Source organism: Phacochoerus africanus, chromosome 13 (assembly GCF_016906955.1).
Source record: "Phacochoerus africanus isolate WHEZ1 chromosome 13, ROS_Pafr_v1, whole genome shotgun sequence".
NCBI classification, from domain to species: Eukaryota; Metazoa; Chordata; class Mammalia; order Artiodactyla; family Suidae; genus Phacochoerus; species Phacochoerus africanus.
The window spans coordinates 45,693,007-45,720,076 of NC_062556.1; positions in this window are offsets into that span (position 1 = coordinate 45,693,007).

The following is a 27,070-nucleotide window of genomic DNA, read 5'->3' on the forward strand; positions in this document are numbered from 1 at the left end:
AAACTCATGGGAGTTGTCACAAAGTGTCATTAGAGTTTGCAGGGTTTTAGAGTTTGAAGATATCATAGATATCATAGGGGTCACTAGATGGATCAGAAGTTAGAAGTCCCATCTCCTCTCTCCTGGACTCCCTTCTGAACATCTTTTTTTCTTTCTTCTTTTTTTTTTCCTGTCCTTTTAAGGGCTTCCCTCGTGGCACATGGAGGTTTCCAGGCTAGGGGTTGAATCAGATCTGTAGCTGCTGGCCACAGCCACAGCCACAGTAATGCCAAATCCAAGCCGTGTCTGTGACCTACACCACAGCTCATGGAGACACCGGATCCTTAACCCACTGATCGAGGCCAGGGATCGAACCTGCGTCCTCATGGATGCTAGTCAGATTCATTTCCACTGAGCCATGAGGGGAACTCCTTCTGAACCTTCTTATCTGTGGACACCCTGCAATCTGTGTCCAAACCCTTGCAGTGCTTCTGAGTCTTGCCAAGGTGTGGCAGGACTTCTGGAATGAGCAGACTTGTCCGTGCCTAATGACCCTGGGTGGAGAGTGGAGAGGGCAGTGGTCCTAGGTAGCCAACAAGTGAGGGAGGCGCTTAAGCCAGTGTATGAGTAGCAGTGACTGTGGTGAGTCTGAGGCCAGAGGAAGGTTCTGCTTTACTTTCTTTTCATGTGAAATTCAGTCTGGTGACTAAAACTTTAAAAAACAGATATTGATAAATATACATCTGGGGGAAGTCTATCAGTTAAAGATTTCAAGCTTGGAGGGAGTTCCCATTGTGGTGCAGCAGAAATGAACCCGACTAGCATCCATGAGGACACAAGTTCGATCCCTGGCCTCGCTCACTGGGTTAAGGATCTGGCGTTGCCATAGACTGTGGGGTAGGTCAAAGAGGCAGCTCGGATTCCATGTTGCTGTGGCTGTGGGGTAAGGCAGCAGCTGCAGCTCCGATTTGCCCCCCCAGCCCAGGAAATTCCGTATGCTGCGGGTGCAGCCACAAAAAGGGAAAAATAAAGAAAGAAAGAAAAAGATGCAAACTACATTCTGCCTTTAGAGATAAAGGCTCTGATTTATATAGCAAACTGGGAGAAACCTCATAATAGGTATTTTTGTTATATAAAAGATAAAGCAGAACTTCATCCTAGTCCTTAAATAGAAATTTGGATAAAATGAATTAAATTTAGGCGTTTCAATCTAAGAAGTCAAATTCTCTAATTTTAATCTGGTGTAATGTCTTAGGAGCTGCTACCCGGGGCCAATGTGTTTTTCCTGTGCTGAATTAGACTCTTCTGGCATATTTATTATTGAACGTCCTTGAAGAGTGATTTTTATTTTATTTTTTTTGGTCAGAGATTCCTTCCTCCCCCACCCCCTCCCCAAGGCAAGTTGAAACCATTTCAGTGAGGAATAGCTTCAAATAGGGAAATAGCTTACCCTGGAGAAGTCAAGAAATTCACCGGGGTAGGAATTCCCATTGTGGCTCAGCAGTTAATGAACCCAACTAGTATGCATGAGGATAAAGGTTCTATCCCTGGCCCTGCTCCGTGGGTTAAGGACCCGCTGTTGCTAAGAGCTGTGGTGTAGGTGGCAGACACAGCTCAGATCCCGAGTTGCTGTGGCTGTGGTATAGGCTGGCAGCTGTAGCTCCAATTTGACCCCTATCCTGGAAACTTCTATGTGCCATGGGTATGGCCCTAAGAAGCAAAAAAATAAAAAAAAGAATAGAGTATAAGTGGTTACCCTGGGCATATACCAGAGGAAGGCTGTTTTAGGGGAAAAAATGTGGCTGAGATTCATGTGCCTTTAAGATCCAGCTATGCAGGGGTTCCTGCTATGGCACAGTGGGTTATGGATCTGACATTGCCTCTGCTGTGATGTAGGTCACAACTGTGGCTCAGATTCGATCCCTGGCCTAGGAAATTCCATATGCCTTGGGTGAGGCCATAAAATTTTTAAAAAATAAATAAATCCAGCTATGGCTGAGTAGCTTCAATAAAACTTAGAAAAAATCCAGCTGTGTTGGCACATTGTTGTAGTTTTGGAACAAAGGCTGAGCATTTGAACATGGGATGCTTTTTGTTTAGGTATAAGGTATCATTGCAGGATGGACACAATGGTATAACGCAGGGTTGGTTTTGAACAATGACATTCAGTGGGAGCAAAAAGCAGAGCAATAATGTAGGATCAAACTCTTTCCCCCATGATACTAAGGACTGCGCTCTTAAACTTCAACTTAAAAGGGTCTGAATGTGTGTAGGAGGGAAAAGCTTTCCAGGGGAAGTCTCAAGAGTGATATGCTAGACTTCCCACTAAGTCATGTGGATACTCACTGGAAAAAATAAAATAATGTGACTTCTTTGTACCCCTGTGTTAATGAAACAGGGTATGATTACTACATTTATAAAATTAAAGACAAATCACAGTGGTACATTGTGTAGGGTTAATTCAAATCACAGTACATACTGTGATTTCTCCCTTAGGTTTAGTAATTTAAATGTGAGGTCCAGGGAAACTTAGATCAGTGGAAACCCTAGAAACCTCAAAGAAGGTTTGGTTTCTTCTGGGAGGTCTATGAAAGTAAGTCACAGCACAGACATTCCTTTACATGGATCACTACAGATGAATTCTTAAATCTCCCTTTTAATTGATTTCAATGGAAGTCAAAGAATATATTATGATTGCTGGGCAATCTGTCAAGTTGTGGCTTCTCATTCTACATTGATTCAGTATTTTAATTTTTTGTATTCATACACCTCTTGATAAATACCAATGCCCTTTCGCATATGTTATTTGTGCCTCATGGCCACACTGATGGATATCTAGAGCAGTGATTGCTAATTCCATTTAATTCACGAGAACACCTGGGCCCAAAAAGATTAAACGAAATAACCATAAATGAGTGCAAGAGAATTTAAATTTAAAGAATAGATATTTATTCATTGCAAAGGGAAAAACAGCAGCTTTACTGTGAGGACAGGGTAGATAGCACTTTACCCGAGTGATCAAGTTAACATCCCTCATAAAGAGATGTATCTGTATCATGTACCTTCTGAAAGTGTGCACCGAGAAGGACACAACATCACTCCCATAGGGTTGCTACCAAAAATCCTACCTGAATCATGAGAAAATATCAGACACACTCAAACTGAAGATCATTCTACCAGATGACCAGTATTATTCAAAAGTGTCGAGATCATAAAAGACAAAAAAGACGGAGGACTGTTCCAGATTTAGGAGACAGAGAAACCACAGCTAAACTCAATTTGAGAACCTCAATCTTGGATCTGGAAAAAGACATGGGTGGGACAATTGGTGAAATTAGATAAGATCTGGAGATTAGTTAATAATATCATTGTCAATGTTAATTTCCTGATTTTGCTAATTGTGCCCTGGTTAGGTGTAAGATGTTAACAGTGAGACAGCTGTGGGAAGGGTGCACAGGAACTTTGTGTACTCTTTTTGGTACTTTTTAAAGATTCTGCACTTAATTCTGAATCAAAGCTAAAGAAATAAATAGGTTTTTGGCTACAGTTGGGCCAATTTTTATCTTCAATAAAAATGTACATAAACTTCAAAACTCAACTGGTAAATAAATGGGGTTGCTTCTCACTATTCAAACCCACAGATGATGCTCTTATAGGACTTTTCTATGTTCTACTGTAGCATTCTGGGAAGATACAGAGCATGGTGGTAAAGATTACAGGCCTTGGATATGGAGAGACCCAGCCCTGCCAGTTACTGTATATGTGAACCTCAGTTTCCTGATCTGAAAAATGGGCATGAGTAATGGTATTACAGAATTGTTGTGGGTTTGAAATGAGTCAATATATGCTAGATCCTTACCACAGTAGTAGGTATGGGTTAGAACTTTTTAACTATGATTGATTTAAATAAAAGTGTGAGAAATGATAGCTTCCTGGGCCAGTCACCACTTTGTGTCAGAATGGCTCCTTTGGTTGATATTTCACCAATGTAAATGGACATGCTTCCTCGAAAGCTGTTTAATGTGGTGTATCACACGGATTGATTTGTGGGTATTGAAGAACTCTTGCATCCCTGGGAAAAATCCCACTTGATCATGATGTACAATCCTTTTAATGTATTGTTGTTTGTGGTTTGCTAGTATTTTGTTGAGGATTTTTGAATCTATGTTTATCAGTGAAATTAGCCTGTAATTTTCTTGTTGTGTGTGTGTGTGATATCTTTGTCTGGTTTTGGTATCAGGGTGATGGTGGCCTTATAAAATGAGTTTGGGAGTGTCCCTTCTGCTGTGATTTTTTGGAATATTTTCATAAGGGTAGGTGTTAGCTCTTCTCTAAATACTTGATAGAATTTGCCTGTGAGGTCCTGTGAAGTCCTGGACTTTTGTTTGTTGGAAGTTTTTAAAATCACACTTTCAATTTCAGCACTTGTGATTGATCCATTCATCTTTTCTCTTTCATCTTGGTTTAGTCTTGGAAGATTGTACTTTTCTAAGAATTTGTCCATTTCTTCTAGGTTTTCCATTTTATTGGCATATAGCTGCATAGAGTAGTCTCTTATGATCCTTTGTATTTCTGTGATGTCTGTTGTTACGTCTCCTTTTTCATTTCTAATATTATTGATTTGAGTCCTCTCTCTTTTTTTCTTGATAAGTCTGGCTAAGGGTTTATCAATTTTGTCGATCTTTTCAAAGAACCAGCTTTTCATTTCATTGATCTTTCTATGGTTTTCATTTCTATTTCATTAATTTCTGCTCTGATCTTTATGATTTCTTTCCTCCTACTAACTTAGGTCTTGTCTGTTCTTCTCTCTTAAGCTGCTTGAGATGTAAAGTTAGCTTGTTTATTTCAGCTTTTTCTTGTTTCCTGAGGTGGGCTTGTATTGCTATAAACTTTCCTCTTAGAACAGCTTGTGCTGCAGTCTGTAGGTTTTGGAGTGTTGTATTATTGTTGCCATTTGCTTCTAGGTATTTTTAAATTTCCTCTTTGATTTCTTCAGTGATCCATTGGTTCTTTAGTAGCATTTTGTTTAGTCTCTACGTGTTTATGTTTTCTGCAGTTTTTTTTTTCTTGTTGTTGATTTCCAGTCATATAGCGTAGTGGTCAGAAAAGATGCTTGATATGATTTCAACTTTCTTAAAATTACTGAGGTTTGATTTGTGGCTCAGGATGTGATCAATCTTCAAGAATGTTCCACGTGCACTTGAGAAGAATGTGTATTCTGTTGCTTTTGGATGGAATGTCCTATAAATATCTATTAAGTCCATCTGGTCTAATGCTTCATTCAGCACCTGCGTTTCCTTATTGATTTTCTGTCTGGATGATCTGTCCATTTCTGTAAGTGGGGTGTTAAAGTCCCCCACTATTATTGTACTGAAGAATAAAAACCATATGATCCTCTCAATAGATGCAGAAAAGCCTTTGACAAAATCCAACACCCATTTCTGACAAAAACCCTTCAGAAAGGGGGCATAGTGGGAACCTACCTCAACATAATAAAGGCCATATATGACAAACCCACAGCGAACATCCTTCTCAATGGTGAAAAGCTGAAAGAATTCCTGCTGAGATCAGGAACAAGACAAGGATGTCCGCTCTCACCACTACTCTTCAACATAGTTTTGGAAGTCCTTGCCACAGCAATCAGAGAAGTAAAAGAAATAAAAGGAATCCAAATTGGAAAGGAAGAAGTAAAACTATCACTATTTGCAGATGACATGATACTATACCTAGAGAATCCTAAAGACTCTATCAGAACACTGTTAGAGCTCACCCATGAATTTGGCAATGTCATAGGATACAAAATTAATACACAGAAATTGATGCCATTTCTATATACTAACAATGAAAGATCAGAAAGAGAAATTAGGGAACCAATCCCATTTACTATCGCATCCAAAAGAATAAAATTCCTAGGAGTAAACCTACCTAAAGAGACAAAAGACCTCTACTCTGAAAACTATAAGACACTGATGAAAGAAATCAAAGACGATACAAACAGATGGAAAGACATACCATGCTCTTGGATTGGAAGAGTCAGCATTATCAAAATGACTATACTACCCAAGGCAATTTACATATCCAATGCAATCCCTATCAAATTACCAAGGACATTTTTCACAGAACTCGAACAAAATATTTTAAAGTTTGGAAGCACAAAAGACCCAGAATAGCCAAAGATATCCTGAAAAAGAAAAATGGAGCTGGAGGAATCAGGCTCCCTGACTTCCGACTATACTACAAAGTAACAGTCATCAAAACCTTATGGTACTGGCACAAAGACAGAACTATAGATCAGTGGAACAGGATAGAAAGCCCAGAATTAAACCCATGCACCTACAGCCAACTAATCTATGAAAAAGGAGGCAAGAATACACAATGGAGAAAAGACAGCCTGTTCAACAAATGGTGCTGGGAAAACTGGACAGCCACATGGAAAAGAATGAAATCAGAACACTCCCTAATACCATACACAAAAATAAACTCCAAATGGATTAAAGACATAGATGTAAGACCAGACACTATAAAACTCTTAGAGGGAAACACAGGCCAAACACTCTCTGACATAAAAGACAGCAACATCTCCTCAGATCCACCTCTTAGAGTGATGTCAGTAAAAACAAAAATAAACAAATGGGACTTAATCAAACTTAAAAATTTCTGCACAACAAAGGAAACCCTAAACAAAATGAAAAAACAACCCACAGAATGGGAGAAAATCTTTGCAAGTGAATCAGCTGACAAGGGATTAATCTCCAAAATTTATAAACACCTCCTACCACTCAATACCAAAAAAAACAAAAAAAACCCATCAAAAAATGGGTAGAAGAGCTAAACAGACAATTCTCCAAAGAAGACATATGGATGGCCAAAAAAAAAAAAAAAAAACACTTGAAAAGAGGTTCGACATCACTCATTATTAGAGAAATGCAAACCAAAACCACGATGAGGTACCCCTTTACACCAGCCAGAATGGCCATCATCCAAAAGTCTACAAACAGTAAGTGCTAGAGAGGGTGTGGAGAAAAAGGAGCCCTATTACACCGTTGGCTGGAATGTAAATTGGTGTAACCACTGTGGAAAACAGTGTGGAGGTTCCTCGGAAAACTAAAAATAGAACTCCCATTTGATCCAGGAATCCCAGTCCTGGCCATCTATCCAGAGAAAACCACTACTCGCAAAGACACATGTACTCCGATGTTCATTGCAGCAGTATTTTCAATAGACAAGACTTGGAAACATCCTAAATATCCATTGATAGAGGAGTGGATCAAGAAGAAGTGGTACATATACACAATGGAATATTACTCAGCCATTAAAAGGAACGAAATACTGGCATTTTTAGCAACATGGATGGACATAGAAATTATCATGCTGAATGAAGTCAGTCAGACAATGAGACACCAACATCAAATGCTATTACTAACATGTGGAGTCTGAAAAAAGAACACAATGAACTTCTTTGCAGAATAGATATTGCCTCACAAACTTTGAAAAACATATGGTTTCCAAAGGAGACAGTTCAGGGGGTGGGGTATGTGCTGGGGTTGTGGGATAGAAATCCTATAAAGTTGGATTGTGATGATTATCGTACAACTATAAATGTAAAAAAATTATGGAGTAATAAGAAAAAGCTATTTAAAACATGTTCATTACTGATTTTTTTAAAAGGAAAGGATGTCATTTGCACAAATCCCCCAGGGATATGTTGAAAATGATAGGTGAATCACTAAAAGCTGGCCATGGAAAAGGTTTTAGCCATCACCACCACATCAATGGTCGGCTGGGTACTGTCCCTGGAAGAGTGAATGGAAATTCAGACTTCGGTCCAAAGTTTCAGTGCCTGTGATGGAGAGAAGAGAAGAAATCACGGCTGCTCTGGGAGTCCAGCAAAACCTGCTGGAGTGGGTGGACAAGGCTTTAAACAACTTGGAAAACCTCTTCAAAGAACAATTAAAAACAACCTCCCGCAGTGGGAGGTGAACCTGGCTGGGAAACTCCTGCTTTCTTTCCCCCAGGGTAGAATTCCCAGGCTTCTGGATCCTGGTGGAGTGCCCTTGGCAGTGGACCCTGATGTTCCCTTTCCACTTTCCCGGGACTCAGAGTGATGGTTTTGAGTACACAGGGTGAAGAACATCTGGCTCTCCTGAAGCTGAAAGACATTTGAAGTCAGCAGGTGGGGGTTGGAGGTTTATGAAAATAGTGGGGTGAAGTTCATTTTGTGGACAGCTCTTGGCCATGGGTGTTATTTATTTCAAATGTTATACTGCTGGGCTCCTGTGAGCTTATTACAGATCAATGCATAAACAAACACACCACTAAGTTGTGTCCTGGGGATAAATGATGAGTTTATGTGACTTTGGGGTTGCGTGTTAGAGGTAAGAGGTGAGCCACAGCTAAGGACTCAGTGTAAAAAACTGAAATTCCAAGCTACACCCCTATTTGGGTAAAAGACTGCAGAGAAGTCCATGAACCATACACAGTTCTAAGGCACCGAGTTAATGTCTTCAACATTTCTAAAAAGAATTACTGTGGACTGAGGCAATAAGTAATCCCACAGAGACCCCATCTTTCCTTAAGAGTGTATGAAAGATAAAATAGATGCTTTGGAGACCTGACGTGTTCTATAAAATGACTTTAATATTCATTTAATGTGAATTTAATGTAATACGTATTTCTTGTAATAATGACCCAGATCATCATTCAGTCAGTCATCTCACAAATATCTATTGAGTGTCTATTATATGCCAGAACTATATATGAGCCAAAATTCTAACTAATTAGATTCTAACGAATCTTAAGATTTTTTTAATGGCTTGATAGTTCCCCCTTCATAAAGAAAAAGCTTCTTTCTGATGTAATGAGCCTTGAGATACCCTTCCCAACTCGAGACAGATCCCTGTACAACAGTTCCGTATGCACGCACTGTTATCTTTGTGTGTTTAAAGTTGTGGAAACTCACTGGATGAGAGGATGAGTAATCATAAGAGGTTTATGAAGGCAGTCCTGTCTGAGCAGAGCCTTAAAAGGGAGGCTGTACATTCTCAAATTATACATGAAACATGGAGGTGTTTATTTCTCACTGTGAGGTCAATCTCAATGAGATCTCAGGAAGAAAAGCCATCATCAAAGAGGAAGAATCATAGTGATTCTGGGAGATCGTTTAGCCGGCAAGTCCAGTGTGTCTTTTTACGACAGAAAAATGTAGCGAGTAGGCAGAGATATAATTGAAAGAGAAGGAGGAGGGGGAAATTAGATTGGAGAGGGAGAGAATCAGAGGTAGACAGAGATGAAAAATGAGAAGAAAAAAAAGGAGTTCCCCTTGAGGCTCAGCAGTAACAAACCTGACTAGTATCCATGAGGACCAGGGTTTGATCCCCAGCCTTGCTCAGTGGGTTAAGGATCCAGTGTTGCCATGGGCTATGGGATAGTCCAGCAGCTGTGGCTCCTATTCACCTCCTAGCCTGGGAACTTCCATATGTCACAGGTGTGGCCTTAAAAAGACATAAATAAATAAATAAATAAATAAATAAATAAATAAAAATAGAGGGAGAGAGAGAGAAAAGTGGACACCCATGGAAGGACAGAAAGCCCCTGCCACCTCCCCAAGGGTGATGCAGTAGTGCTTATAGCATAAGCTGCCCATCATGCTTCCATCCCCCACCCTTAAGAGAGGTTCCTGCCCAGACGGAACTGTCAGAAGCTCTAGTGAGGACACAGTACCTTGACAGGGTTTAATGTCAAGGTCAGAGAAGGATCACTCTATGAAACTTATTCTGGATAAACAGAAATATTCATTGGATGACTTCATTGTTTGTGGAGTGACCCAGAGTGGGGAATGGTGTGTAACCAAGTTGCTGGGACCAGCATGGTTCTCAATGCAATTTAAAAAACTCTTCATTATATTGTAACATGTTCAGCATTGAAATAATAGTGATTTGGGTAACAAATAAAGTAGTAATCTTACAGTTCAGAATTGGTTAGTGTTGATTTAGCAGGGTCTATGGGAAAGAGGTACTCTATCTGACAAAAAGAATTATTCCAACCACTGCAAGGGTAAATTTGCTACTTGGGACAAGGCTTCATTCATTCATTCTTTCTCACACACATACAGATCTTGTATATCAGTTGTATTCAATTTCTACTTGCCATTACAAATTCCTGTCGCCAGCATTAGCTCAGTGTTCCTCAATGCATTATTGCTCTCACCACCTTCATTAAGTTCATAACTCTCACTGCCTCTGCCCTTGGACTTTCCATCCTCTCTGTCAGGGAGGGTATTACACTCCCTCTAATTTCTTCGCCTAGTATGGAATCCTGTATGGATTCCATTGTCTGCCCTCCCCTTAGGTGTTTCTGTTTGCTGGAGTTCTGTCTTGGGCTCTCCTCCCCCAGCACATTCTCACTGGGAAACTCAGCCCACATATGTGTTCAGCACGCTCAAAGGCAGACCTCTGGACAAGTTTTTTCTCCATCATCATCACTGTCATTGTAGAACAGAGTAAGTAAAGCTCCACCTGTCGGAAAATCAACCAGTATTTTTCCTCCCAAACATGTTCGTACCATCTTTCTTAGCTTGATGACTAGTATGTCCATCCACCAAATAACTCGGGGCCAAACTTGATTTTCTGAGACTCCACCGCCTCCTCTCTTCTCTCATGTTCAAACCTCCTTAACATTTCTTAATTGTGCTTCTCCATTCCATCCTCACGCTTAAGCTTCAGTTCAGGCCCTTATCATCTAGAGAATTTTAATATTTTCCCAACTGATTTTTGTGCCTCCATTCTGCATACCGCTAATTAATCATCCACATTCCAGGAGTTCCCATTATGGCTCAGCAATAACAAACCTAACTAGTATCCATGAGGATGTGGGTTCGATCCCTGGCCTCACTAGGGTTGGGTTAAGAATCCAGCTTTGCCATGAGCTGTGGTGTAGGTTGCAGAAGCAGCTCAGATTCCATGTTGCTATGGCTGTTGAATAGGCCAGCAGCTCCCACTCAACCCCTAGCCTGGGAACTTTCATATGCTGCAGGTGTGGCCAAAAAAAAAAAAAAGCCCCCCCCCCCCCAATTATCCACACTTCAGCCAGAATGACTGCTTTAAAATTCAAATCTAGCTAGATTATTTTTCTCGTGTACAAAGTTTAGCGGCTTCTTATTGCTTAATAGTTCTTGAATGCTCTTAGTGTGATATATAAGACGTAATACACCCCTCTCTCTGCCTGACCCCCAGCCTCTTCTCTTCCCTCTACCACAGGCTACGGTCCTGCCATAGCTCAGCAAAAAGGCTGTGAACTGAACAGCTGGAGCAGAAGATCCTACAGGCTTTTATCATGTCTGAAAAGATAGTCTTAAGTGGCTAAGATTAAAGTAGGCTTGATATTTCCTATACCTCCATTGGCATACTCTCTGATTTATAAATTTTGTTGAATTTTGTCATATTTGAATGTTCTTTCCATAGGCTTCAATCTTATCTCTACTGGCTGTTGAGGGCCCATGTGTTGATCTTACACCGTATATGATATTTGCTCCCACTGAGTAAAGAAGTTTTCTTTGTGTTCTAACAAAAAAATGGAAACATTTAACATCACATTGCCAGGATCTGGGGATCTCTAGCAATAGCATATGTCATTAATTTTAGCCTTTGATAATCCAAGAAGTATGGAAAATTCCCACCTCCTACTCCTTTGCAGGATTCACTACTCTGCCAAGTTTTGTAGCTCATCAGAATATTTACAAGCTAAATGTTGAGCTGTGGAAAAAAGAAATCTTCACATCTTTAGTTAGAAGCTTTACAAAGAGCATTCAAATCAAGCCATGTGGTGAGGGAGGAAGAACACTGGCTTCCATTTCCAGCTCTTCCAGGAACAAGGGGTGTGATCGTGGACAGAAAAACCCCTAAATCTTCTAGGACTCAGTTTCCTTATTTGTGAAACAAGAGCCTTGGCTGATCTCTTAAATTCCTTCCAGCACTAAAACAAAACAAAAACAAAAACATTGCCAATTTTCTTACAAATTCCTCTCCAACTAGGTGACTATGGAATATTTCCTTTGTGGGGAGGGAAAATAGAAATAGGTTTTTGTATTTTCCAAAACTAAGTGGTCCTTCTTTAGAACCATCAGTCCTTTGTTGCCTACAAGTCACGTCACTTTTTTAAATAGTTACTGAAAAATTGAGGGCACTTTTTTTTTTTAACCAACTGACTCTGTGAATAACACCCTTTCACATACACTGCCATTGTAACATCCAGCCTGAAAAGGAAATCGGCCTTTCATCTGGGTATGAAATATCCTAAAGATTTTACCACCCTCAATTTAGCATGGAAAAAAATGAATGTTCAAAAAATTGTAGAGTTCCCATTGTGGCTTGGTTGTAACAACCCTGACTACTAACCATGGAGATGCAGGTTCAATCCCTGGCTTCTCTCAGTGGGTTAAGGATCCAGCATTGCCATGAGTGTGGTGTAGGTCACAGATACAGCTCAGATCCTACATTGCTGTGGCTGTGGTGTAGGCCAGTAGCTGCAGCTCCAATTCAACCTAGCCTGGATATTTCCATATGCCTCAAGTGCAGTCCTAAAAAGCAAAACAAACAAACAAACAAATTAAAAATCATAACCAGGTTAATAGCTGACCCTGATGAGCATGGGGAAAGAGAGAGAATATATATAGCAGGTGACTTAAGGAGGGATTTTTCTATAGAGGTTTTACCATGTCTGAATTCTTCAACACTTCCCCCTGGAAGAGTACAGAGTTCACCTCTTTCCTTTCAGCAATGTGGAATGATTGAACTAGAATCAAACAGAAACCACAGCCAGCACTTTGGCCTCATCCAAATTGGAATTTATGAATGCACTGGGTGTCTATGTTTTCTGTCACTCGGAAGTGTAAATACAACACAATTTAGTTATATATTACTAATCAACAGATATCTGAAAAAAACTTACATTTGGAAATGAAAACATGTGACATAAATATAAGAAATCATAACTTAATTAGAAAATACTTAGCACATAATTACTTATCAAAATTTGTGGGGGAAACCAAAGCAATAATGAAAGACAAGTTTAGTTTTAAATATTTATTAGAATGAAAATTAATGAGTTAAATGGCCAACTTGGTAAGTCAGAAAAAAATGCAACTGGGGAAAACCCCAAAGGAAAAAAAGAAAGAAGAGAAACAAAAAGAATAGAAATTACTTTAATATCTCAGAGAAAAGCAAGCAAATTAATACCTTATTCTTTCTTGTTTTGTTTGGGGGCCACGCCCGCATGGAAGTTTCTGGGCCAAGGATAGAGTCCAGGCCACAGCAGTGACTCAGGGTCTATAACCCACTGTGCCACAAAAGAACTCCAATAGCTTATTGTTTGAAATGCTAATAAAATAGACAAATCTTTGATGAGACTTCTCAAGAATAAAAAGGAGAAAAGAAATAATAAACAATGTTGAAATTAAAAAAGATGGTAAATCATATCTGCAGATGCAACCTTGACAGAAAATAATAAGAAAATAATATCAATAATTTTTTGCTAACAAATCTACATGTTTGCATGAACAACTTCCTGGGGAATAAAAAACAAAATTTACAAAGCTGACTCAAGAATAAATTATACACCTGAATAGTACACACCCACCCACCCACACACCCACACACCCACACACACCCCAAGAACTGTCAAGACCATTTTATAAGTGACACCAAACTCTCATGAATCAGATCATCCATATCATATCCAGGGAATACTATAAGAGCAAAAGCTCCCTAATACTTTGTATTATCTTATGTAAAACTTGATTCTTTAATCAGAAAACGATAATAGTAGGAAAAAATTATATATTCACCTTCTGTCTTCATAAATGTAAACTTTCTTTTAAAGTTAAAATCTAGCAATACGTTTATTTAAATACATTTCAGACATTAACAGATCAAAAGAATAAAAATTATATGTATCTTAACATGTGTAGAAAAAATGGATAAAATTTAGCAATTTCTGATTTGATAAATACACTTAGCAGACTAGGGATAAGATAAACATTCAATCCTGTTTAAGCAAAACTTTCAGTGGGAGATTTTTATTAGCCAGGGAAGGGTTTTGGTGACCAGTTGGATTATAAAGTTCCCTCTGCTTCTGCTCACTCTCCTACTGGGATCTGCCAAGTACTCTCTCTACCTCTGCTTTTATAGGAAGAAGCAGAGGCCTGTTTTGTCACACTGGGTAATCCCAGAAGTGAAGATTATCCACGCCTTTGTGTGGGGCTGACTTTCTGCTTGGTGAGGAGCAGAAGAGCTTCTAGCCAGGCATGGTCCACCCTAGCCTTATCCCCACTAGCCTAGTGAACCCCCTGCCCCCATTCCCTATGCCTCCCAAATGAGGCCAGAGGTCAAGGCTAAGATGGCATCAGGGCTTCCTGGCCAGCAGGTGGAATCTAGCCTTTCTGCCTGGCTCATAGACACGGCTCATGGTCAGGATTTAGACTATCCCTTTATTAACAGGCCTGTGACTCCTGTCGTCCAGGGGCTGTGGCAGCAACAGGCATCTGATCCCAGAATTGAACACTCTCATGGAGAGTGTCGTAAGCATTTCACTCAGTCTCTCTGGAAGCTTCCATCGTCTAAAACTTCATTCTCTCTTTTCCTTCTAGCCCCCCCTTCTTATCTTTCCTGTCATTTGCCCTCTATTTCCTTCTTCTCTATCTTTTCTCCCCTTACTTCTCTCCCCTTCTCCTCCCCATTTTCTATCCTCTGTTACCTCTCCCTACATCATGTCCTTCAGTTTCTGGGGAAAGAGAGAGAATATATATAGCAGGTGACTTAAGGAGGGATTTTTCTATAGAGGTTTTACCATGTCTGAATTCTTCAACACTTCCCCCTGGAAGAGTACAGAGTTCACCTCTTTCCTTTCAGCAATGTGGAATGATTGAACTAGAATCAAACAGAAATCACAGCCAGCACTTTGGCCTCATCCAAATTGGAATTTATGAATGCACTGGGTGTCTATGTTTTCTGTCACTCGGAAGTGTAAATACAACACAATTTAGTTATATATTACTAATCAACAGATATCTGAAAAAAACTTACATTTGGAAATGAAAACATGTGACATAAATATAAGAAATCATAACTTAATTAGAAAATACTTAGCACATATAAAAGGTACCAGTATCTCCACCAATTTCCCTAGGTTCTCTTCCTTCTCAACCCGATTCCCGAGCCCTTCCAGCCCACATTCTTCCAAAACTTTTCTACTTACCCTCTCATGACAATACATGGGCCACCATTCTAAAGTGAAGCATTAGCAGAGCTCCCAATGCAACAGATGTACATTAATAGAACAATATCCTCCAGATGAGGGTCTGGGCTCCAAGCTTCCTCCTCTCTTGGCAAATGTATTTCTTGATTTTCTTTTGTGTGTAGGCAGATAATGTTTCGGATAACACCCCAGAGATTAATTATCATGAATTAGCCCAATGCAGTTTTTATAGCTATGTTTTTTATTATTTTATAGTTAATATTGGCTTTGTTAGGAATTCAGAAACTCTCACCAATTATACAAATAACTAGATTTCAATGTGTGCTTATGAAAGCTGTAATTATTTATGTGTCTCAAGAAATTAAAGGCCAATGATTAGCCTGTCTTTTGGAAAGAAACACTCTCTTGGCTGATCATTTTGGAGAGTCGTTTCATTTTGCATCTTCAGTACCTAACACAGTTCTTGGTCTCTAAGACAATCTCAGAAAATGCTGTTGAAACAAATATTGATTTCTACCCAATGGATCCTCCTGGGATCCCTAAATACATAACCGAAAAGGTCTCATATGACTATGTATTTCCACTCCTGCAACAAATAACAAAATTTGCACATAAAACGTTAGCACAACTGAATTATTTCTTAGCATTTGAATAGTCATTTACAATGGCAAGTCACTTGGTAGTTTTTACAACTAGCTATTCATCATAAAGTCTCTATGGAAAAGGGATTTTTACTTTTTTAAAATGACATTTCAAAAAGAATTTCAAATTAGACACCCCAAGAATCAGAATTTTTTTTTCTTTTTTTTAATTGCCTTTTTTCTTGGTTTTGTTTTTTGGGCTTTTTTTGTTCATTTTTGGCTGCCCCACAGCCTATAGAGTTTCCAGGCCAGGGATCAGATCAAAGCCCCAGTTGCAACCTACACCACAATTCTGCTTTAACACTGGATACTGGGCTAGAGATGGAACATTCATCCTGACACTGTTGAGATTCTGCAGAAATCTTTTTTTTTTTTTTTTTTTTGCTTTTTAGGGCTGCCCACAGCATATGGAGGTTCCCAAGCTAGAGGTTGAATTGGAGCTGTAGCTGCCAGCCTACACCACAGCCACAGCAATGCAAGATCTGAGCCACATCTTCGACCTACACCACAGCTCTTGGCAACCCCAGATCCTTAACCCACTGAGCGAGGCCAGGGATCAAACCCTCGACCTCATGGTTCCTAGTTGGATTTGTTTCCGCTAAGCGGTGACGGGAACTCCTGATTCTTCAGATCTTGTGACACGATGAGAACTCCGATCATCTTTTTCCTTATAGTTTATGGATTTTTTTAAAATTGTGAATTCTATACAGCTAGCAGCAGGGGATTTGTAGTGAGTGATGGAGTAGCATCTCTAAAAGTCCAGCCCAGGCCAATACAGTTATAAAATGTGACCCTTAATTCCCCTCTAAAGTTCTTATTAAAATTTTGTGCTTTGAGCCAACAATCTTAACATGAGCAAAAATGAAGAGGCCGGGTATCCATAAAGAGAGTAATCAAAACTGCCCAAAATATTGATCTGACCCATACTGAGTTCTTTGCACAATCATTATAGCACTATTAAAAATATTAAACAGAGGCACTGTGAGAGAGTTGGTCAGCCCCAAAACCAAGCCTGCTCATAATTATTCCCAGGACATTTTCTGGCCCTTAGCCCTCTCCTCCCTAGCCCACCATCATGAGGTCAAATCTGGAGATTTGTTAGTTAGGATGATCCCAGGTTTCTCACTAGGCCAGGATGGTCAAGAAGAAGATAGCAGTATAAAGTCCTAAAAAACGATAGGCTTAGGGGTCAGACAGATGTTACTTTGAGGGCTCTCTCTCTTTTACCTATAAGCTAGCTATGTAATCCTGGCCAAATTTCTTAAAGTCTCTGACTTTATAAAGGTAATGATAGCACTTCATAGAATTGTTGGGAAGATGAAAGACATAAAAATAGGTGGAGACCTAGGAAATATGTGTAAGCTGACTCAGTACAGTGAGCAAGTGTTCAATAAGTGGTACCTATTGCCACACAGTAATCACAGCTTAGTCACCTGGACCAGAACTCATTCATTTATTCAACCAATATTTAATGTGTGCCCACTATAGCCCCAGCACTGAGTTGAATGCTGACATGGGCTATAGATGATCCCTGATGTTGTGGGGAGGGGAAGGTAGTATGGAGACAGGAAATGAGGAAAAAATCTGTGATATAATAGAAAGTTATTCTCAGGCTCTTGATAGAGAAGATGAGATACCCCTGCTTCCACAGGACAAATTATCAAGAATCAGAGAATCTGGAGTTCCTATTGTGGCTCAATGGGTTAAGAACTTGACATTGTGTCACTGAGGATATGGGTTTGGGTTCAATCCCTAGCCTTGCTCAGTGGCTTAAGGAGCCAGCATTGCTGAAAGTTGCAGTGTAGATTGCAGATGCTGGTCAGTGGAAATGAACAAGACTAGCATTCATGAAGACGTGGATTCGGTCCCTGGCCTCACTCAGTGGGTTAAGAATCAAGCATTGCCATGAGCTGTGGTATAGGCCACAGATGCAGCTTGGATCTAGCATTGATGTGACTGTGGTGTAAGCCTGCAGCAGTTCCTATTTGACCCCTAGCCCTGGGTGCATCCCTGAAAAAGAAAAAAAAAAAAAAAAAAGAATCAGCAAATCTATAAAGTCAGTGAACTCAACACCAGTTACTGGCAAAACAGGTATTTCCACCTCCTGCCTGATTTATTCACGTTAAACTCTTCCTCTCATGGGTAAGTTAGCTCCAGTCATTTAGATGCTAAAGCCTACCAAGGTTGCTTGAATCTCAGCAACTCCTACCAAGATTTCTACCAAGTCTCCTGCAAAAGACTCCTGCCAAGGTTGCTTGGATCTCAGCTCCAAACAAAACTGACTAAAAAAGGAAGATAAAGCAAAGTAAAATCTTGCTCCTTCATGAGAGCAGAGAAAAGTCTATGAAGTTTTGTCCCTCCCTCCTCTATCTTTGATGTAAATTGGTCCAATTCAAAGAGAACAATCAGGTTAAAATCAAGAGGTATATATCTGCCCATAATACAGTCAGAAATTTGTTCTGTTAGAATTTTTTTTAATGTTTATAGTCCAGTGCCCCAAGAAACTATAGACTGTCAGCCATTGCAAATTTAGTTTGAATTTATTTCACTACTTCCTCCATAATTCCCTCAGTCGACACTTGAGGGAACGAGAGTTTTGCCGGAATGACAGCCTTTATCTCCTGTAAGGAATCTGAGAGCTTTGGATACCTTAGTGCAAGAGATAGAATAATAGCCCCAGTTAGGTTGTGCTAATCGTCAGAAACTGGGATATGTAAATTTACATGACAAAAGTGATTTTACAGATGTGCTTAAGTTAAAAATCTTAAGATAGGGAGAGCACTCTGGATTATGCAGGTGGGTCCCATTTAGTCACATGTGTCCTTAAAAAAAAATGGAGATACTTTCTCAGCTATGATCAGAGAAAGGCATGTGATGATGGGAGAAGGGTTAGAGAGATGCTACATGGTGGGTCTTGAAGGAGGAAGGAGGAAGCCATGAGCCCAGGAATGTCTAGGTCCTTTAGAACCTGGAAGAGGCAAAGAAATGGATTCTCCCTTAGGACCTCTGAAAGGGAGGCAGCTAGTCTGAAACTTTGTTTTTACCTCAGTGAGCCCCATCGTGGAATTCTGTCCTACAGAACTGTAAAGTAATAAACTTATGTTAAATCAACAACCTTACTGTAATTTGTCACAGCAGCAAAAGAAAATTGAGGCACAGGGGACAAAGAAGAGTAGACTCTAGACAAAGAGGGAGGAAGGAGAGGGTTCAAGATTGAGTAGTGGGAAGGCAACTTGAATCAAGCCCCTTCCTCCATCCAGAGACTACACAGCTTGAGCACCAGGCTGGCTGACTCTCTCCGGACAAAAGCAGGAACCGTGTCTTGAAATATAAGTCATGTACACACGTTTGCTCACATTAGAAGAACTTGGTTCTCCATTCTGGAGCATTTCTTCTCTAAAGTTCTCTGTCCTTATGGTAGATCACATTTGCTGTTTATTGTTTCCTAGAGCTTCTCAGGAGAGGTCACCGTTTTGTTTCTTTTCTGGGTTACTTGTTTTTAATCCTTATTGCACATTAGAATATAAGCTTCCTTATTCCACCTTAGACTACACACTCCAAGAACAAAAGGGCTGTGTGTATATCTAGTCACCACTGTGTTGGCATTAGCCATTCACTGGAAAATGAAGGAGAATATTTCCATCAGTCTTCTGAGCCAGCCATCCCCCCAGGTCACTACTGCCCTCTGAGCCCACATGGGCTACCATGGAACCCTAAGGAAGGTAGGCTTGAACAAAGAAGGAAGTATTTCATGGTCAAGGAATTGATTGGTTTACACCAGCTAAATCATTTATTAAAGTTCACTTTTGTATTGTTCTTTGGGGTTAACCTCAGTTTTCAGATAGGTGAACCATTGAGTGTTAACTTTTAATATGATCACTGAACAATTCTGAGAATCAAAACACAAAAATAGTCCCCGTACAAGGGTAAGAAAATATCTGGTTTCATTCAGTGAGTCAACATGACATTCAAAGTCCTTGAAAATTACAAGGAAATTGGTCCTAAGGGGAGCCAAAGGCTAGTAGATTGGACCAGCCAAAGGTCATATATAAAAAGACTAGGTGGAGCTAGAAAAAAAAAAGCTAGGATTCCTGACTTTCGATTTAGAAGTTCTGGGCTTTTTTTTCTGTTTTCCTTAAGCACCATCTTTCCCCAGCAGGCCTATCTGAAAGTGGGTGGGACCCAGACAAATCCTGGTTGGTTTTGTTTTTTTCAACAGTTCTCTCCCACTTTTCAAAAAAACTATGCTTATACCAATGAAGTTGGGTGAAAGATTCATAAGCCTCAGTTCTTAATACCACTGATTGTCTAGGGTAGAGAGGTAGAAAGGGACGCCCCAGCCCCGCTGGAGCAAGTGTTATGAAGCTTTCTCAACATTGTCCAAGAGACCCATGTTTGGTCCTTTAAAAGATGCCCAAGACAGTCAGACTCACCCACAGGCATTAAGTTTATTGCTTTTCCCTTCTGCATCTCTTCTCATTTCCTCCCTGTCTTCTACTGCTGTCTCATGTTTGGCTCAGATTGTACCCGCCCCCCAGTTCAGCTCTTGACCTTCCTCTGCTCTAACATTCAGAAAACTGACCCTGGCCTTGTTGGACTACTCCACCTCTTGTTTCCCAGACAAGACGTGATATTCTTCCCTGGCTTTCCAGCCAAACACCAACCTTCTCCAAGTTTCAGTCTCATTAACCTAGCATGTGACAGGGTTGCTGTGCTAGGGACATCTCTCTGTTTTATTATTTTCATTATTTTTCCACCTCCTCTGATAATCAATGGGTGAGGTACTCATGGTAGAATTCTTCTCATTTCTTTCCTTTGAAAAATGTTTTTCCTTAGAAACATAAAGCAGAATGATGACTATCAGGAATTAGGGGGACGGGGAAAAGGAGAGTTGTTGTTTGCCAGGTACAGAGTTTTAGATCTGCAAGAAGAAAAACTTCTGGAGCTATGGTTCACAACAATATGAATATACTTATCACTTCTTCACTCTGGACTTTTAAAATAGTTAGGATGGCAAATATTATGCTATGTGTGCTTTTTTTTAGTTTTTTAATTTATTTTTTATTGAAGTATAGTTGATTTGCAGTATTATATTAGTTTTAGGTATACTGCAAAGTGATTCAGTTATACATGCATATATATCTATTTTTTTTCAGAGTCTTCTCCCTTACAAGTTATTACAAAATGTTAAGTGTAGTTGCCTGTGCTATACAGTATGTCCTTTTGGGTTATCAATTTTTTTTCAAAAGAAAATTAAAAAATATTGTTTTTTCTACTGAGCTCTGCTCACTATGCTTTTGGGTATTGAATTGGGTGCCAAAATTAATCAAATACTTATTCAACTAGAGTGCTTTAAAAATAGAATCTACCAGGTGGACCTATCTTTGGGCTTGCCCATATCATTATTTCTTACCTCACAGACTTGATCTCAACAATATGGAAGTCTACATTCCAGGAATAATAGTTGAGTACCAACTATTTGCTAAGCATTGGCAGAAATTCAAGGATGAATTGTACACAAGCCACTACTTAAAGTTTATAGACCTAAACAATAATAATGATAGTAGAGCTGTCATTTGTTATGGTTACTCTGTGCCAGAAGCACTATTATGCCTTTTACATAAATTGTCTCTTTTATTCTTTTAACAATATAATAAGATAAATAATTTTTCTCTGATTCTCTACTCTTTAAATGGAACTATGTATGCACTCAGAAAGTGAAAATAGAATGAAGAGCTATTGGAAATGTTATTAATGTGTGTTAACTCTGGTGTGCCAAGCTGAGTTCCAAAGAACTTTACACATAACATTTTTATCTCCATTTTACAGATAAGAAAGTTGAGGATCAGCCAGGTTAAGAGACTTTCCAAAGGCCATTTAACTATTGAGACAAACAATTGTATTTCAAACCAGTGTCTGCCTGATCCCCAAGTTTGCATGAATCTTACTGCCACACTGTGGCCCTTCCTTCATAGCAATGGGAAGTGTTTAAGTGAGCTAGGATTCTGCATGAAGGAATGCAGGAAACTAGAGAAAAAGGGATTTACCTTTAGCTGAAGTTGGTGAGATGAAAAAGTAATCTAAGAAGAGGGAATAACGTATCTAAGGGAGCAGAAGGAGAAATACAGGGTTTGTATGTAGTAAACAAGCAGTAGAGTTGGCCAGAATCTTCCAAGTAAGAGGTAGACCAATAGGAGATCAGACCAAGAACCCACACGAAAGCCTAGACCTCTAAGACCTGAATGTTCATCTAAGGGGTTTGGACTTCAGGATCTGTGTGGTGGAACACCATCCAGATTTTTCAAGCAGAGAAACTGTAGGACCAAGAACTATGTTCATTTAGCAGAAGTGTATGGGATGAACTGAGGAGGGGTCAGGAGAAATTAAAAAAATAAATAAAAATACTAGCTAAACTTCTCTGTCCTTTAATTCTCTTTTTAGGTTAATATTGGCCTTGACATTGCAAACAGGTCCTCAGTATTTTGAAATCAAGGATTCAATAGTGTATTTGCCTGAAGATACTTGTTTTGAAATGAATTAAATATCATTTTTTTAACCTTTTCCTTTAAAAGTCTGTAGGTTTGAAACATAATTTGAAGTTCATTTTCCAGGGAGGAATCCAATTTGGCTTTTGTTGTTTCTCCTTGGGTATTATATGATTTTTTTTTTTATTGAAAGCCTTTAGAATGGTTCACAGATGTTCCTTCTAAAATAGATCCGCCTGGAACTATTTGGTTTAAGGGAATCGTTGTTGCCATGGATGAAGTTAATAAACCTTATTAAAAAAAAGAATGTATATATGTATGTGTGACTGGGCCACCTTGCTATACAGTAGAAAATTGACAGAACACTGAAAACCAGCTATAATGGAAAAAAATTAAAATCATTTAAAAAATAAATAAATAAAGTTCAAGATTGTGCTCAAATTTAGGAAATAATAGTACTTCCTTTAATTTATATAAGACTGTCGTTGGGACAGGTGACATTTGGAATGCTAATCCTAGTCCCACATCATTGCACTTACAGTTGAGTTATGCTGTGTTCAAATTGAAGACCATCTCTCCCAAGGAAAGAGAAATCAACCAAGTTAATGTTTTTATAAATTAAGAATTTCAGTGCTTCCACTTGATCTGTTGTACTGAAGAAACATGGTTATAAAAAGAAGACCTATGGCTTAAATCACACATTGTCGATATGCTGCAATTTAATACACCATGCACTTTAAAAATAATTGGACAAAATATGATCAAATTTAAATATCAATTAAACAACAGTTGAATCTGGAACAAACCATCACTGCACATAGACAGCAGCTAAAATGTATTCCTTGGTCTTCTTTTTCTCTTTTCCCTTTGGTGAACTCAGCCATTGCCACTAAGCTCAAGTCCTCATTGCCACCCATATATGAGGGATTTGTATGTCTGCATCTTCAATCCTGACCTAGCTCTCAAGATCCAAATCTATAACCTTCCATTATGCATCTCCGCATTAGGCACCCAGCACTCAAGCTGTCCAAACCAAATTTACCATTTTGCATCTGGTGCTCCAAGTAGGGTGCCCCAAGTATTCAGGGAATACTAATCCCCAAAAAGCTCAAATTTAAAATTAAAAAAGAGATTTATGGTCAATCAAGTCTGGGAAATTCTTCAGGTTATATTATACTTTCTTGGAAATTCACAGTGAAAATCAAACTTCTAAAGGCTCTTAGGTATCCTGTGGTAGAAAACATGTTTATTTTTTTTATCTTAATATTTTACGTGATGCCGGACCCCTTTCATATACATTTATTAACATTCTGAAAAAACTGGTGTTTAAAAAAGATACCTTGAAAACAGCCACCACCTCGGCATAAAACTCATCATTTCCTCCTTTAGTTACATCTAGTCAGGTGTAACTTTAGAAGTTACACCTAAGAGTACGTCTAAAGCCAGACTATCTGAATTTACTTCCTGACTTCACCACTTAATCAGTTGTGAGATCTGGGCAAGTTAATTTCCCTTTGCTCATGACCAGATTTACCAAATGGTTGACTCTTCTTAAAGGGTTGTAAGCATTGAATGAAGTAATGTATGCAATGCACTTAGAACAGTGCATATATCTGAAATACTCAATAAATGTTCACTTTTATGACTATTATTGTCATCTCTAAAATGTCTCAAATATTTACCTGTTCCTATCGCCTTTGACACTTCCATGGTTTAGGTACTCATCATTTCTTTCCTGGACTATAATAATAATAATAATAATAATAATAATAATAATAATAATAATAACAGCAATTTACATTTAGTTTGGTTCTTTATAAATTTACTTGATGTTTTCATATACATTATCCAATTAACCTAATAATCAATTTATTTACTATGTTCACCAAATTTCTGCTTTGCAATTCATTCACCACACTGCCATTTAATTCTTTTAAACACACATTCAATGAGTCCATTCCTGTGCACAAGAACATTTAATGATTCTCCATTATCTAAGTAATAAAGGGAAGTAACAACTCCTCATCATAGCGGACACACCCCTGACTTCACACTCCCCATCAGAGAGTTTTTAATCTAGCCACACAGCACCATTCCTTGAGTTTACAAGACACATAGGCTTTCAGACCACTTGGCTTCACGGGTCCTCTTTTTTGTTTTGTCTTGAATACCCTTTCTTTCTTCTTCTACTTATTAAAGATCTAACTCATTTTTTAAAGTCCACCTCAAATTTTACCTACTCCATTGAATAGTTCTCATGTCTACTCAGTTAGCATTCTCTTCCTAATTCCACATTTTTTCAAAAAATAATAATAATTTATATAGTATTATGTTCTATCTCATACAATCAATTACAGAGAGACTATCTTCTCCAATAAATTATGAGCTCAATGAGGGGTGATATCTGTTTCACTCTTGTACTTTGTAAGTCAAACACAATGCCTTACATGTGGTTGGTGTTCATATGGATATTTATTGACTAAATTTGTCTACATAGAGAGCGTCTTACTACTCATTAATGTATACCACACCTTGGACAAACATTACACTGAAAAGAATCAATTGGTTGGTAATGCTTTCCTTGCCAAAAGTTTCTGCTCTTTACACAAGAATTCACAATAGGTTTCCATTAATAGGGAAATGAGCCAATATATTTAAATAAAAATACAATCACATGGAACTTTCATAAAACACGCCTACAACACACACCTGTATCCACCAACCATCCCAAGATGTTGACTTCTTGGGATAATATCATGTTTTTGTTGGGATTCTCTTGGAATACATATAAAGGCCAATTAATATACAGGCCCTATATTAATGTCATATCTTCATTTTTCCAATGGAGACTTCCTGGTTGGCTCTCAGAGCGGTGATCTTATCTATAGTCTCACTCCCTAATCTAAGTTCACTTTCAGGTCAGATGTCCCCAGCCTTGTTTCCGAGTCAATGATCTCATCTCCTTCAAGGGAGCTACTCTTCCTTCCAAGGGTGCTCTTGGAAAATCACATGGAGACTTATCGACTACAGAGACAAATTTTCCAGATCTGAAGGACAGTAACCACACTGTGCATTGTTCTCAACACCACCTCCTTCCCCACCTGGTCCTGGAAACACTGGCTGGAGGAGGAATACCTCTTTAATAAACTGGCTGGAGGAGGAATACCTCTTTAATAAACTTTCCATTTTCAGAGTTCTCTTTGTGGCTCAGTGGAAACGAATCTGACTAGCATCCATGAGGAAGGAGGTTCAATCCCTGGCCTTGCTGTGTGGGTTAACGATCTGATATTGCTGTGAGCTGTGGTGTAGGTCACAGATGCAGCTCAGATTCCGCATTGCTGTGGCTGTGGTATAGGCCAGCAGCTGTAGCTCAGATTCAACCCCTAGCATGGGAACATCCATGTGCAGCAGGTGCGGCCCGCAAAAGACTAAATAAATAAATAAATAAACCTTCCATCTTCCTACACCTTCATTTAATTCATCTATTTCCCAGAGAAGTTTAAACATTTATGCTTGAAAAGTGTGTTTTCGTATCTTTTCTTACCCTATGGCTGCCACCTGACTTGGGTGTTGGGTTTAAGTAAGACAGGCCTCTGTGGCGTGAAGAAGTTTGGGTCAGTTTTATGCATCACATTCTTCTTTATTCCCCCTAATATTTACTGAAATATACCTTTTATGCACAATCTAATGCTCTGGACCCCTTAGCTGTTATTTCTTCTGGTGATTTGGATATTTTGACTCCATTTTGGTGGTTAATGATAAACTATTATCTTTCCCTGTTACACCTCTGCCAAGAGCTTTTTTCCAGATATTACTTTATAGTTATTATCTAATCTTTATAAAACCATGGAGGAAGTTTTCCCAACTAACAGAGGGTAAATGATTAAGGAGATGACAGTTAAAGAACCTGCCCAAGGTGACAGGGTAATTAATCGATGGAATAATACGGGGTGTCCCCAATGTTCATTCTCTACTTGCTCATTTTCCATACCAATCTGCAAACCTCCTAATATTATCTGAGGTCGTTTGTTTACAGTTGGCTTTACATTTCTTAAGAATCAATAAATGGCTAAATAAAATGAGAAGATGCATATCGATGTAAGGAATACAGTTAAAAGTGCTCCATAGAGAGTTCTATGCTGATTATATATTATTCTTGTTCCCCAGTTTGGCTGGTATGCTCATGTTTTTAAAGTAATCACTTGATTATTAAAGCTGTTACAAACATAGGTGTATTAAATACATAAAGCATTACAATAGCCAAGACATGGAAACAACCTAAATGTCCATCGACAGAGGAGTGGATAAAGAAGATGTGGTACATATGCACAATGGAATATTACTCAGTCATTAAAATGAAAGAAATAATGCATTTGTAGAATACGATGGACCTAGAAATTTTCATGCTGAGTGAAGTCAGTCGGACAGTGAGACACCAACACCACATGCTGTCACTTACGTGTGTAATATAAAAAAAGGACACAATGAACTTCTTTGCAAAACAGATAGTGACTCACAGACTTTGAGAAACTTATGGTTTCCAAAAGCGACAGGTTGGGGGTGAGGGGATGCGCTGGGGATTTGGAATAGAAATGCTATAAAACTGGGTTGTGATGACCATTGTACAACTATAAATGTAATAAAATTCACTGAGTAATTTTTTAAAAAGCTATTAATGCTTTGCCTGGAAATTATATAAATTACCAAAATAATTTC